Source organism: Vulpes vulpes, chromosome 14 (genome assembly GCF_048418805.1).
Source record: "Vulpes vulpes isolate BD-2025 chromosome 14, VulVul3, whole genome shotgun sequence".
Taxonomy (NCBI): Eukaryota; Metazoa; Chordata; class Mammalia; order Carnivora; family Canidae; genus Vulpes; species Vulpes vulpes.
The window spans coordinates 118,024,070-118,037,636 of record NC_132793.1 but is presented as its reverse complement, the minus strand read 5'-3'; the positions used below and the strand labels follow the sequence as shown (position 1 = coordinate 118,037,636).

Here is a 13,567-nt window from a genome sequence, read left to right as displayed (position 1 = left end):
AGGGATCCCCTTTGGGAGGTTTTTAAGGATTCTGTCATGGGAGAGAGAAGTGGTTCTACCTGGTTGCGTGAATGTACTTTCTGAGGATTACACAGAGAAAGTGAAATTCAAAGATTACAGATATCCTTAATATATTTATGAGATTATTTGCTCAGGATATTAGGATAATATGATAACTACCTCCTTCTTATCCCCATGCTTCTTAAGGATCCTCACAGAGAAGGTGAAAGATTAGTCTTCCTAAGTACGAAATTGAGAGGCCCTTTGGATGCTCTCATTTACTCCCTTACCTAATTCATTAAAAACATTCTTGCTCTTTCTCCACCCAGCTCCTAGGCCAACACTCCTCCTAGGTCCTTCATCACAAACATGTGGACTACTGATGCTACTTTCTTCATGGTGCTTAGGGTGGTTTGGAATTTTGTATTTTTTTAAAAAACCTGTTTATGCCCTTCCCACTGGACCATAAGTTTCTTTAGATCAAAGGCTGATTGTGTGTTATGTTCTCCTATTGTATTCCAGCATCAAACACAATGCCTGACTGGGGGCATTCACTGGCTCCTTGTTGGCTGCATGATAGCCGCACTGTCTACCTTTTGCCCTCTCTCCCTGGCATGGTCACTATATCCATATTTTTTTCAAGGTACCCAAGCCCTTCTTAACCCAATGCTAGTCCTTCTCTCCCTTTCCTTTTTTTTTTTTTTTTTTAAAGATTTATTTATTTATTCATTCAGAGAGAGCAAGAGAGAGAGGCAGAGACACAGGCAGAGGGAGAAGCAGGCTCCATGCAGGAACCCCATGTGGGACTGGATCCCGGGACTCCAGGATCACACCCCAGGCTGCAGGCGGCACCAAACCGCTGCGCCACTGGGGCTGCCCTCTCCCTTTCCTTTTATGCCATTTCACCATACAGATCTTATTTCCCTCACCAGAGGACTCTAGCATACTGATACCCTGCCCTGAACACCCTCCCTTTTCCTTTCAGCCAGCCAGTTACTCTTCCTTTTAAAAAAGGATCCAGCCTTTTGAGACCTTACTGCTCCATATTACACTTTCTTTTTAATGTACTTGCGCGATTATTTGTAATTAATTGAGCATAGTCTTGGAAAAATTGTTTTTATAGTTGAGGACATTGCCTTCTGCTCTGCTGATAAAGACCAGTGTAGTCTTTTAAGTCATGCTGTTATGGGGCTCATGTGAGGTCTCAGCATGTGAATAGTAGCCAGTATTTTTTCAGAATGTTCCAGTTTGCCATTTTCACTTGGTTCTAACAGTCCTTTTAGGAAGGCCTCTGTGTTTTATAGATAAGTAAAAGACCTGAGCTTCAGAGAACCCAAGTTGACTTGACTGGAGCCATTAACCCCAGAGTGGCAGGACAAGAATTCTTATCAGGGTTTTGTCAACTCTAACCCCTATGTTCTTTCTGGTACATCAAGATTCTTTGTAAATATTTTATTAATTTCATTTTTATATACATTCTGGGCACATAGAAAATTGTATTAGTTTGTTCATTGGTTGAAATGACATAGCCTGTAATTGTATCTGTTAAAACTGCAACCACTGACTGTTAGTTTTCCCTACTTCAGGGCACTGGCCATATCCTGTCTGGTTTTCAGCCTACAGTGCATGGTCGCAATAGAAATGCAAAAAGCATTTGTTGAATGAATATAGTGAATCAAGTGAGAGAAATAAAAGAACTGCAGTCAAAGTATAAATCCCTAAGTGATATAGTTAACATACCTTATTTTTGTCAGAGCACTACCCTGCTGGCACAGAAAGCATAGTTGGGAGGAAAACAGTGCTTGACTTTGACAAGTACATAACCTAAAAGAAGACACTTGGGCCAATGTAAAGGCCTGCTGTGAGTGTGGTGATGAAGAACGGAGGTGCTGGGTTCCAGCCTGCCTACATTTCAAGCCCCAGTTTTGGTACCCTATAGCTGTGCAACTCAGGCAAGTTATTTTACCTTTCTGTGCATCAGTTTTCTCATCGGTGAAATGGGGGATTATAATAGTACTTGACTCTTAGGGTTGTGTGTGTGTGTGTGTGTGTGTGTGTGTATGTAGTGTCTGCTCATAGTAAATGTTTAGTAAATACCAGCTTTTATTAACAGAGACCACAGAAGGCCACTGGCCCATAAAGCTAGGCATTCACACATAAACAAATGTCAGCATACCTGATTGTATGTAATGATAACAATAAAAATAGTACAAAACACTAAGGAGTTGCTGGAGTAATTTGGGTGGCTGAAGCTGAGTAAGGTCAGTGTGAAAATGCTGAAGATTAAGTAGGGGAGGAGAACATTCCCAAGGCAACAGTGCATTCACTCAACAAAACTTATGCACCGTTTCCTGCATATGCTGCTTTGTGGCTTTCATATGAATTCCACAGGTCAAGTTTAGGGAGAAAGGTGCTAAGAAGAGCTCCTTTAGCCCGAGATCCAGTACTATTCCTGGGGTGTACCTTCAAAGAGTAAAGGGTATGGATTGGAATACCATGGATCCCTGGGAAGAGAGAATTTTGATTAAATAATTGGTTAAGAATCATACAGTGGAGAAAAGATCAGGAGTTTTGACCAGGTTAACTGGTTATCATGTAGAGATATAGTTTCCGGGGATCCCTGGGTGGCGCAGCAGTTTGCCGCCTGCCTTTGGCCCAGGGCGCGATCCTGGAGACCCGGGATCGAATCCCACGTCAGGCTCCCGGTGCATGGAGCCTGCTTCTCCCTCTGCCTGTGTCTCTGCCTCTCTCTCTCTCTCTGTGACTATCATAAATAAAAAAAAAATAAAATAAATGGTTAAAAAAAAAAAGAGAGAGATATAGTTTCCCCATGTAGAGAATAGTTTCAGTGAAGAGTTGAGAAGCCATGTCCTAAGAGAATAAGATTAAATAAATGGATATGTTGAAAAATGGAGACAAAGTGGATCATCCATTCAGGGTTCTTAACATTGAAAGTTTGGGAGTGAAGGATCCTTAAAAGTTAATAGAAATCATCTAAATTACATTTAAATTTGTTCTCTCTCTTTACATAACTAAGTAGCTGAGAGAACATTTTTATTTTTTACTCTAATTTTCAAAAATGAGAACAATGATAAAATAAATTTTACTCATGAAATCTATTTTCCATTGAAGTCATGCTATTTATTGCTGTGCTTGACAAATTGATTGTTTAACTTATGATTTATGCAACTGCTTTCCCCATTTGCAAGGAGAAGATTGAGTAACATTTCTCTGATTTGTGTATCTCCAGGTCTTCCTCACTCATAGAGAAGCCTTGCAGAAATAATTAGTTGGTATGTAGTTATTGAACACTTTCAGGGTGCTGCTTGATGCATGAAGTCCTAGCGTACAGGTCCTGGCCTCATGGTTTTTGAGGGTTTTCTCCTAAGTCGAAAGAAATCATGTCATTTGTTTTTTGTTTTGTTTTATTTTTTTAAAGATTTTATTTACTTATTTGTGAGAGACACAGAGAGAGAGAGAGGCAGAGACACAGGCAGAGGGAGAAGCAGGCTCCATGCAGGGAGCCTGATGTGGGACTCGATCGGGGGGCTCCATGATCACGCCGAGCTAATCGCTGAGCCCAGAAATCATGTCATTTGTAAAAGCAATGATTGAACATCAATCTTTTATAAAAAAAAAAAAAAAATAGAAGTTTGTGGTTGTTTAATCACAGCCAGCTAGCATGTTATTACTGTTTTAGCAAGGAGACATCCCAACCTCTGGCTTTGCAGTGAAGCTGGAGTAGGGGGCACTTTTTCTCCATTAGAGGATGAAGAATCTTGGTTATTCCTTTTTGCTGGGTATCTGTTTAAAACGGAGGAATGTGATTTTTTAGTAACATTGGGATTTTAGAGATTTCCAAGGTGCCATATTTAAGTAATCAAGTGATGGACTTTAAAAATATTACTGTTTTTTTTATGTTGCTCACTGACGTTTGTAGCCCCTAAAATCAACTATAACACAGATCTAAGAAGAGAGAGAACTGTGACCATTAGACCCAATCTCACAAAGCTGACTGAAAAGACTTCTCTACTGCTTCAGACTTTTTTCTATGTCCTTCCTTTGATTATGATGGACTCCTGGCCCAATAACAGGGTGCTTCTTCTGAGAGAAGGTTGTAATCAGGTGTTTGAGCCTGCTGTAGAGAGCGCAGGTGCATGGGAAACCCCTTGAGTTCTGGCTTGCCTCAGGCAAAGCTGAGATTTGTGATCTAGGCCAGAGCTCACCTGCTTTCTGATCTCCACTGTCAGATCTTGAATGAATGTGAATGCTTCATGAATGAATGTGAAACATAATTTCTGGGATTTGCTAATGAGAGAAGCAGAAAGGATTTCCTCTGCCCTATCTCCTCTTCATCTTTGGGAAGGTCTTAAAATTTTTTAGCTTAGACTGTTTTCTTCATTAAATTCTGAATTGAATGCTTCATATCCTTTTGATGTGTATATTATCATATTCCTGGATTTTATTCTTGAACCCAATTGGAAAGTTTCAAGGCAAACATTTGGTTTTCTGTTAGCCCACAAATTGGGCAATGGTTGTTCAATTATGGTCTTCCGTTGACTTAGGCAGAGTCACATGTTAAGAGTGTATTTTGTTAGTAGCCCACAAAGCATACCAACTCTCAGTCCTTTGTCATTTCTGACTGTGGGCAGTAATATTATAGTAATAGTAATATTCCCAAATTTCATCGGTGGAGTACTCAAATTTACTATCCAGAAATTCACCTTAAAATACATCAATGACAAAATAGCCAAGCATAGAATAGGTATTAATGTACCCTGCTTGTCCACTTATCCAAAAATTAATAATGGTTTCCCAGTAGGCTAAAATGCTTCCCAGAGCACCTTACTCACAAATATGCTCCAAATATAGTAAAGCAAATCCAGTTCAGTATTATGAAGAACCATTTAATGTCCTGGCTATTTGCAATGGATATGCTTATTACTCAATATTTGCATAATGGTTGTGGTACATACCTATTATTTTTTCTTCGTCCCCAAACCAACCTTTTTTCAGTCCCCAAACCAACCTTTTTTCAGCAATAGCGCCTTCTTCCTCTTGGGAACTGATCTCACTCCTGACTTCAAGTTGGTGGTTTCAGCAGAAGCGCTGTGTTCCCAGGTAACATCTTCTCCTTCCAGGTCCTAGACCAGGGGTGGGTACCAGATTCAAATCAGAATAATCAGAATCCTTTCCTAGGAGTATTTAAAAATGGGGATTAGGAAAAAGACTCCTTCTTTGTTCAGAGGCCTAGATTGGTTTTTTAAAAGATTTTATTTATTTATTCATGAGAGACACAGAAAGAGAGAGGCATAGACATAGGCAGAGAGAGAAGCAGGCTTCATGCAGGGAGCCTGATGTGGGACTCGATCCAGGAACTCCAGGATTATGCCCTGAGCCGAAGGCAGACGCTTAACCACTGAGCCACCCAGGTGTCCCTAGAGGCCTAGATTTTAAAGAACAAAACTCAGGAGCTGTTGGTGGCCATGTTTTCATTGCCAAGACTGAACAGCTAAAATGTAGAGAAAAAGGAGTTTCTGTTCTCAGCCTTCAGTGGTTTCAGAGGCCCAGCTCCATTGTTGTTGTTGTTGTTGTTGTTTTAAGATTTTATTTATTCATGAGAGAGACACAGAGAGAGGCAGAGACACAGGCAGAGGGAGAAGCAGGCTCCATGCAGGGAGCTCGACGTGGGACTTGATCCCGGGACCCCAGGATCACGCCCTGGGCCGAAGGTGGTGCTAAACCGCTGAGCCACCCGGGCTGCCCCCAGCTCCATTGTTGCTCTCCTGGTGTTTTATTCATTAAACCAGTGCTTCTCAACTGAGGACAGTTTCATCTCCTCCAGAGGTTATTTGGCCTTGTCTGGAGACATTTTTGGTTGTCACAGCTCAGGGGCTGCGGCTGTCGTCTAGTAGGTAGAGAGCAGGCATTCTTCTGAACCATCCTATAATGTCTGGGACAGCTCCTCTAGAACACAGAATTTCTTGACTCAAAATGTCAGTGAGGCCGAATTTGATAAACCCTGAAATTTAATCCATCTTTCAGATATGTTGAATAACCTTAGTATCCATTCAGTACCTCTCTCCTTTCCTACTTTTTGAAACCTAGCTAGAATTAATTTCTGTTCAAGAGAACCTCAACTAACCTGGCAGTTTACATAAACTAACTGTGAGTGTTGTTTTGTTATTGGCATACATTTCAGTCCCATATTTAAGATTTTCCAGCACATAGCTGACCTAATATGCAGACATGCTGTCCCTCAGGTTTAGAGGGACTGTTAATTCACCTGCCACATAGGTTCAAATGGACATATGTCACCTCTCTTGGATATCTAAACAACATATATTCCAAACTCTAGAACTTTTGAAGCAGAGCCTATTCATGAGTTGCTGTTAGTATCGCATCAAAATTATGCTGCCCTCCCTAAGATATCTTTTGAGGTCTACATTCAGCTCACATATGGGGGATGAAATATTCATTTTTATGAATAGCTATGATAAAAATCAAATGTTCAGCTATGTGGAACAAAACTTAACAGTGTCTTATAACAGCCTTGATCTCGCATTGCTGGTACAAGGAACAGCCAACATCTGCATGAACATGGATGGGCTGGGCAGACAAAATTCCTCTTTGAAATTGACCAGAAAGAAGGTACCTTTGATTCATCTTCTGACTCCTGTTCATGGATTTCTCAATGGGCAGATTGATGAACAGAGTGTCAGTGATGATCTGAGACATTGAGCATAGTCCTACAGTTTATCACCTAGCCTAAGAATCCAATTTAATACTACCTGCTTTTTACTTAGCGTGAAATCTTTTCTTAAACTTTCTTTGGTATTTCTTGGTTTCTTTACCTCTGGCCTTCCCCATTACTCTGGTTAAATTAGAGTTGAACCGTAGAGTGTTTTGTGAGGCTGAGTTTCTCTTTCTCTCTCTTTCCCCTCTCCTTGGCATGGAGTTGACACACAAGCACTCATTAAATATTTGTTCAAATAGTGATTGAATGATGATCTCATCCCCAGCCTTGTCACTTTATTATCTGAATCCCAGTAATTCCCCAGTTTTTATTCCTAACTTAGACTTTTCTCTACAGCTCTGTTTGACACCTTGCTTGGCATCTCTGCTTGGAGGTGTCCAGTGGACACATACTGGAAATTCTGTCTTTGGCTTTTACGGGACCTTAGGGGACTTGCTCTCTCTACTGGGAATACTTTCCCCCAGATCTCTGGCTCTTGCCTCGTCTCCTTCAAACATGTCCTTACGTGGCATCTTCTCAATGAGGCCGTCCTGACCACCCCATCTAAAATTATAAGTCCCCTCTTTCTCCACACTCTACCTAGATTTTCCCTGCACTCTACTTGAATTTCTCTTCACTTCCTTTACTTTCTTCCCCCTCCCCGATAACGCTCACTACCATTTAACACGCCTTATTAACACTTAACTGTTCGTTGTATGTTTTTAACATATTATGGTTATGGTTTACTATCTGGAATCTGGTTTGATTGTAAGCAAAGCCATGATCACTCAAATTGGGGTCTTTGGACTCCCAAGTTCAATTTAGTTTTTTAAGGAGCAAACCAGCTCCTTCTTGTTGACTTTAGAATGATGATTCTGACATTTTGGGAGGTACTAACCCCGCCCCCACCTCCTGAAGTTTTGGACTCAAGTCTTTGCTTCAAAGTAATAAACTTCATCTATAAAATCAAGAAAATTAAAATGTTTCCTTGTGTTTCTGACAGCAACCCAAATGAAACCCTGGATTTTCAAATTTGGAGGTTGTGTTTGGTATCATCTGAAGTTAAATATAGGTCATGTGGCACAAACCAGAGGCAAGGAGGGGCAGTCCAAAGAGAGGCTGGTTTCTTCTAGAGCAGCTGAAAAATGGGAAAGTATGACGAGGCCTCCATGACAAACTGCAGAGACATTGTGAACGCGCAGAAAACAGAAGCAAAACAACAGTAGTTTGGGATATGAGCCCCAATTTGAAAGTTCTAAAGCGGGTGCTTTTCACCTAGGCATCTCTATGTCCTGTGCTGTAGGAGGGGTGTTAACCAGGATTGATTTATATAATGATGATTCATCATTCTCCCAAGCAGCCATGATCAGGGGGACATGCTAGTACTTAAATGAACAAACACTCTGTCTTTGGGCTCAGAATACCTTGTACATCTGGGTTAGGATGGCCAGAGTCATTTTTTCTGAGATCAGCTCTCTGGCACAGTGACTGGTGGGGTGATAAGCATGTACCTTTAAAGGCTGGAGCATAAGGTGCCTGGAGAGTCCATGTCTGTCTTTCCACTTAGCTGCTTTTTTTTCTTAACCATAGTTTTATTTTAAAATTAACACACAGTAAAAGTGACCTTTCTGCTATGTTCTTTGGATTTTGACTTCTCTCTCTCTCTCTAACCATTTCATAATCAGGATCCAAAAGAGATTCATCACTCCCAAAATCTGCCTGATGTAATTGATCCCTTTGTAGCCATAGGTCTCCCCGCCCCTCCCCCACCTGGTCTTCCTTGCTATAGTTATGTATTTGCAAGAATGTTTTGTAAATGGAATCATACAATATCAAACTCCTTTGAAATGGACAACTTTTAGCTAACATAGTGCTTTTGAGATTCATTCTGGATGGTGTGTATCAATAGTTCCTTTTTTATTACTGAGTAGTATTTGATATGGAGTTACTATGGCCATTCATCATCTGTTCAAGGACATTTGGATTGTTTCTTGTTTTTGGCAATTGTGAATAGAGCTGCTACAAATATTTGTGTACACGTTTTTGGATCAGCATAAATTTTAATTTTTCTAGGGCAAATATCCAATAGTGGGATAGCTAGGTCATATAGTAAGTATATATTTAATGTCATAAAAAAAAACTACCTATGCACAAATGTTCTTAGCCACATTATTCATAATGGTCAAAAAGTGAAAATAATCCAAATGTCTATCAACTGATGAATGGATAATAAAATGTGATATATCCATTCAATTTATTATTTGTCAAGGAGAAGAAATGAAGTACTGGTACTTACTACAACGTGGATGAACCTTGAAAACATGCCAGGTGAAAGAAGCTGATCACTAAGGGCCATGTATTGTATGATTCCGTTTATGTGAAATGTCCAAAATAGGCAGATCCATAGCAACATAGATGGGTAGATGTAGAGAAGGTCGATTAGGTTGCCTAGGGCTGAGCGGGATTGGGGAGTGTGACTCTTAGTGGGTATGGGGTTTTGGGAGTGATGAAAACGTTCTAAAGTTTATTGGAGTGATGGTTGTACAACTTGTAAATATACTAGAAACCACTGAATAGCTTTAAATGGGTGGGTTATGTGCTGTGTGAATTCTATCTCAATAGGCTATTATTTTAAAAAAATTAACTGCTAACTTGTTTTCTCCAGTGGTCATACCATTGTGTATTATCAGCAATTGTGGGAGTTGTAGATGCTCCATCTCCTCATCAGCACTTGGCACTTGGTATTTTGGGCGTTCTTTATTTTAGCAATTTTAGTAGGTATGTAGTGATACTTCATGTTAATTTGCATCTCCTTAATGGCTAATGACGTAGAACATCTTTCACGTGCCTATTTGTCATCTTTAGTGAGGTATCTGTACAAGTCTTTTGCCCATTCTAAACTTGAGTATTGTTTTCTTAGTGTTAGGTTTGAGAGTTCTTTATATGTCGTGGAGATGAGTCCTTTGTCAGCTGTGTAATTTGCAAGTAGCGTTTTCTCTTAGTCTCTTAGGTGGCTTCTCTTTCTACTCTCCTAGCATAAATCCTTATTGATGGGTTGCAGGTTCTATCAGAGCTTCATTGTCTGTTTACTCCTGTATCCTAAGTGCCCAATAGAGTATCTGGCACAAAATAGATGCTCAGCTAATACTCGATGGATGGATGAATGACTGAATTGCTTCTTGTTCCTGATTAGCAATGATTTTTTTTTCCTGAGTGATGATAAATATATAAAAAGTAAAACTGATTAGGTCACTTCCCTGATTAAAATATTTCCTTCCAGTTACCTCTTCAGGAAAAAGAAAATCTCTAGTATAGATTGTAAAGTATGGCAGGATCCAGCTTGATTCATTGAACATTTCATGTTCTCTGCCTCATAGCCTTTACGTATGCTGTTCCTCTATCTGAAACTGTTTTTGCCAGGCCAACTCCTTGTTTTTATTTATTTCTTAGTTCGAACATCATCTTCAGTCATTTATTCTAGACCCTGGGCATATAAGAGTTATTAAGACCAGCACAATACTTATCCTATTGAGGCATACTTTTTGTGGCCTTCCCCCCAGACTAGGCTGGGCACCTCTATTTTATTATTTTTTTAAGATTTTATTTTATTTATTCATGAGAGAGAGAGAGAGAGAGAGAGGCAGACACACAGGTAAAGGGAGAAGCAGGCTCCATGCAGGGAGCCTAATATGGGACTTGATCCCAGGTCTCCAGGATCACGCTCCAGGATCACGCCCTGGGCTGCAGGTGGCGCTAAACCGCTATGCCACCGGGGCTGCCCTCTATTTTATGACCATAGTTTCCCTATGTTCTTGCTTCACAGAACTTTAATTATCTATAATTATTTATATATGTTCAATCTTTCGCCCCATCAGACCATAAACCAGGGACCTTTAAACATTTTTGTTCATTTATCCTTTAAAAGAATTTTGAGGGACACCTGGGTGGCTCAGTCAGTTAAGGATCTGCCTTCAGCTCTGGTCAAGATCCCAGGGTCCTAGAATGGAGGAGACTGTCAGGCTACCTGCTCAGCGGGGAGCCTGCTTCTGCCTCTCCTCACTGCTCCTGCTCTCTCTCAAATAAATAAATAAAATGTTTTAAAAATAGAATTTTGAAAAAACTAGGTAACTTTTCACACATAAATATATTTGTGTATGTATATACATATATATAGTGACATCTGTAATTTTTCACTATAAATTTAAATAGTGGCAAAGGATATAACTTCCAGTACACTATAAAACTTGACATTTTAAAGTGAAACTTTTGGTCACTCATTTAAATGTATCCCATAGAATCTAAATACTGTATTTGATATTAACCCATCATTTGTTGAAAAGAATCCTTGAAAAAAACTTTCTTATAGTCATAAATTTTACAACCTTTTTCTCCTTGAATTTGTATTTTCATTTCACTTCCCCCACATATTATCTTACCTCTGTTTATGCATGAAAGTCCTTTTTTTGTATATTTTTTATTGGGAAAATCTTTTATTGATCATTCTCATACCTCTATGCAATGAAAATATGTATGCAAATTGAAATTTAATTTTTGTTTTGAAACTTAGTTTTTTAAAAAATCTCCAGCAGTGACCAAGATGCTGTAATTGTTCTCTGTTGAGTTACCTTTGCAATTGCTATTAGTGTTTATGGATTAAAATAAGTCACTTCATTTAGGAAACCTCTTAAGGCAATGGATTTTTTTTTCCTAATCAGATCATGTGCAAGTGGGTGAATATTACTTTTTTGTGGGCTATGACCATGTTCAATATCAACTACATTCTTAGTTTCCATTTCCTATAACGTAAGAGCTAAGAAACTTTGTTTGCGTAAAGAAGTGGACAAGAATGGAAGGAGTTTGTTAGGTGCAGCCACTCCTCTCAGTCTTGAACTTCCTCTGAGTTACAAGCCAAAACTGCCATCAAAACTTTAAAAATAATTTGTCAGTTGACATCCCAGTTAGGCCCTTCCTTCATTTTGTTGAGTGAAAAAAACTGGATGCCCCATAGACTTGGGAGGGGGTTTGTTGTCCCGTCAGGAGCCGTTCCCTCTGTCATCCGACCCAGGATTTTCAAGTGTTCCTTTGTTAGAGGTTTGTACTTCCAGGACAGTGTCCTGTGGTAAGATCCAGGTGTGGTGAGGGCTGTGTCGTCCTTGCCTCTTAAGAAGTGGGAGAGGTGCTTGTGAAGGACATGTGGGAAAGTAGAGCCTGGGGGATGTGGGTTTCAGCTGACTCCCAGGCAGAGCCGCTTCAGGAGGGGGCTGGACATCAGTCCCCTTAAAGGTGTATGTGCCAGGTGTGCCTTCACAGGTCACCTTGCACCCCCCAGGGGTGCCTGCTCCTGCTTTGCACACCATGGCTGCAGCCTGCCTGAGTGCAAAGAGCTGTGTCCTTTTGTCAAGCGCAGTTTCCTCAACTCAGGACGTCTCATAATTTTTACCAAGATCCAGGGACAAACTTTTTATGTAAAATTTTATGTAAAATTTGACTCCAAATCTGTTAACTTTTTCAGTTTCCTTTGAAAAGATATAAAAAGGAAAATGTTTTTGTTCCTCAATAGTATTATATTGCTCGAAATTAATTTTTAAATTTCAAGAATAAGAATTTTTTTTACAAGTTTTTGACTTAGTAGCTAGCTTGCTGACTTGATAATAATACCACTTTCCCTATCTTGTTTTTCTGTCTTCCTAATTACGTTGTTTTAGGTAAATTTTACTGTTTTTCAAGTAACAGGGAGCTGCTTGAATTTGCTGCTAAAATAATGTTTAGGGTGTTTTTGGTACTTTTTATCCTAATGTAATTTTCATGGGATTAAAAAAATAGTTGTCATTTGTTTCCTTTTTGCCTGCAGTGATTTTGAGGATCTGGCAGATACTTGTAAGTGTGTTACACCTATAGGGTAACAGAGTCCTGTGTGCGTGCATCAAATAAATGTGCTGTGTTGCTGTTAAGAAATGTGAACTGCAGATTGGCAGCTTCGTCTTTCTGTAATGTACAGATTCTTAATGCTTAGGAGTATCCTGGAGATTTCTGCTTTTCTGCAGAAAATCTAATACAGATTTTCGATCGCCTCTTAAAACGCTGTACTTCTCCAGGAAACCTTATCTTCAATAGAGCATCTGGTTTTCTGTGAAGTCATAATTTTGAATCAGAATTTCCAGCTGTTGCATCTAGTTTTATAGACCCTGAATTGAGGATCAAAACTAAGTTAGGTATTTAAATACCAGAAGTAAATGTTATCTTTCTTTTTATAAAACAGGATGGCAATTGTATTTAAGTATTTCCAATTTGCAGAGTTATTGTTCGTGATTTGCTCCAGGAGAAATAAGATGAGTAACAGCTGAACAACTTCATGTGACTAAGTTACATTTTATTCTTGTGTCAGTGTCCTGGCAGCTCCAGCACACATGGTGTCTGCATGATGACAGATAAGATCTTAGCTTGTGGGAACTCATCGCAGCCTTAGAGGCCATGCAGCCTGACTCTCTTCATTTTCCAGATGAGGAAACTGAAGTCTTACTCTGCCTTGTAGTATAGAAAATTATCATTAACCTGAAGCAAATGACATTGGGCTTAGTGATATTAGGATAATCATGTTGTGTACTGCTTTCAAATGCGGTCATTCTGCACCAGTGCCCAGAGGGACGCCAGTCTCGTCAGGCAGCACTGTTCACTGCTGCATGCCTGGGACTGGGATGCCCCAGAAGGCAGAGGCCCTCTTCTGTCTAGGAAGCAGTTTGGTGGTGTATGTTGATATATTTAAAGCTGTTAGTAACTTTTGCCTTGTCATTCCTTTCTTAAAACTCTATCTTAAAGAATTACCGAGTCAGA

General features: G+C 39.7%; 1 protein-coding gene across 3 annotated transcripts in view; it reads left to right on the top strand.

The window, feature by feature from the left end:
- Positions 1 to 13,567, top strand: part of STX18 (syntaxin 18) — a 120,525-nt gene that overhangs the window by 28,908 nt on the left and 78,050 nt on the right. The gene's annotated exons all lie outside the window — the stretch shown is intronic.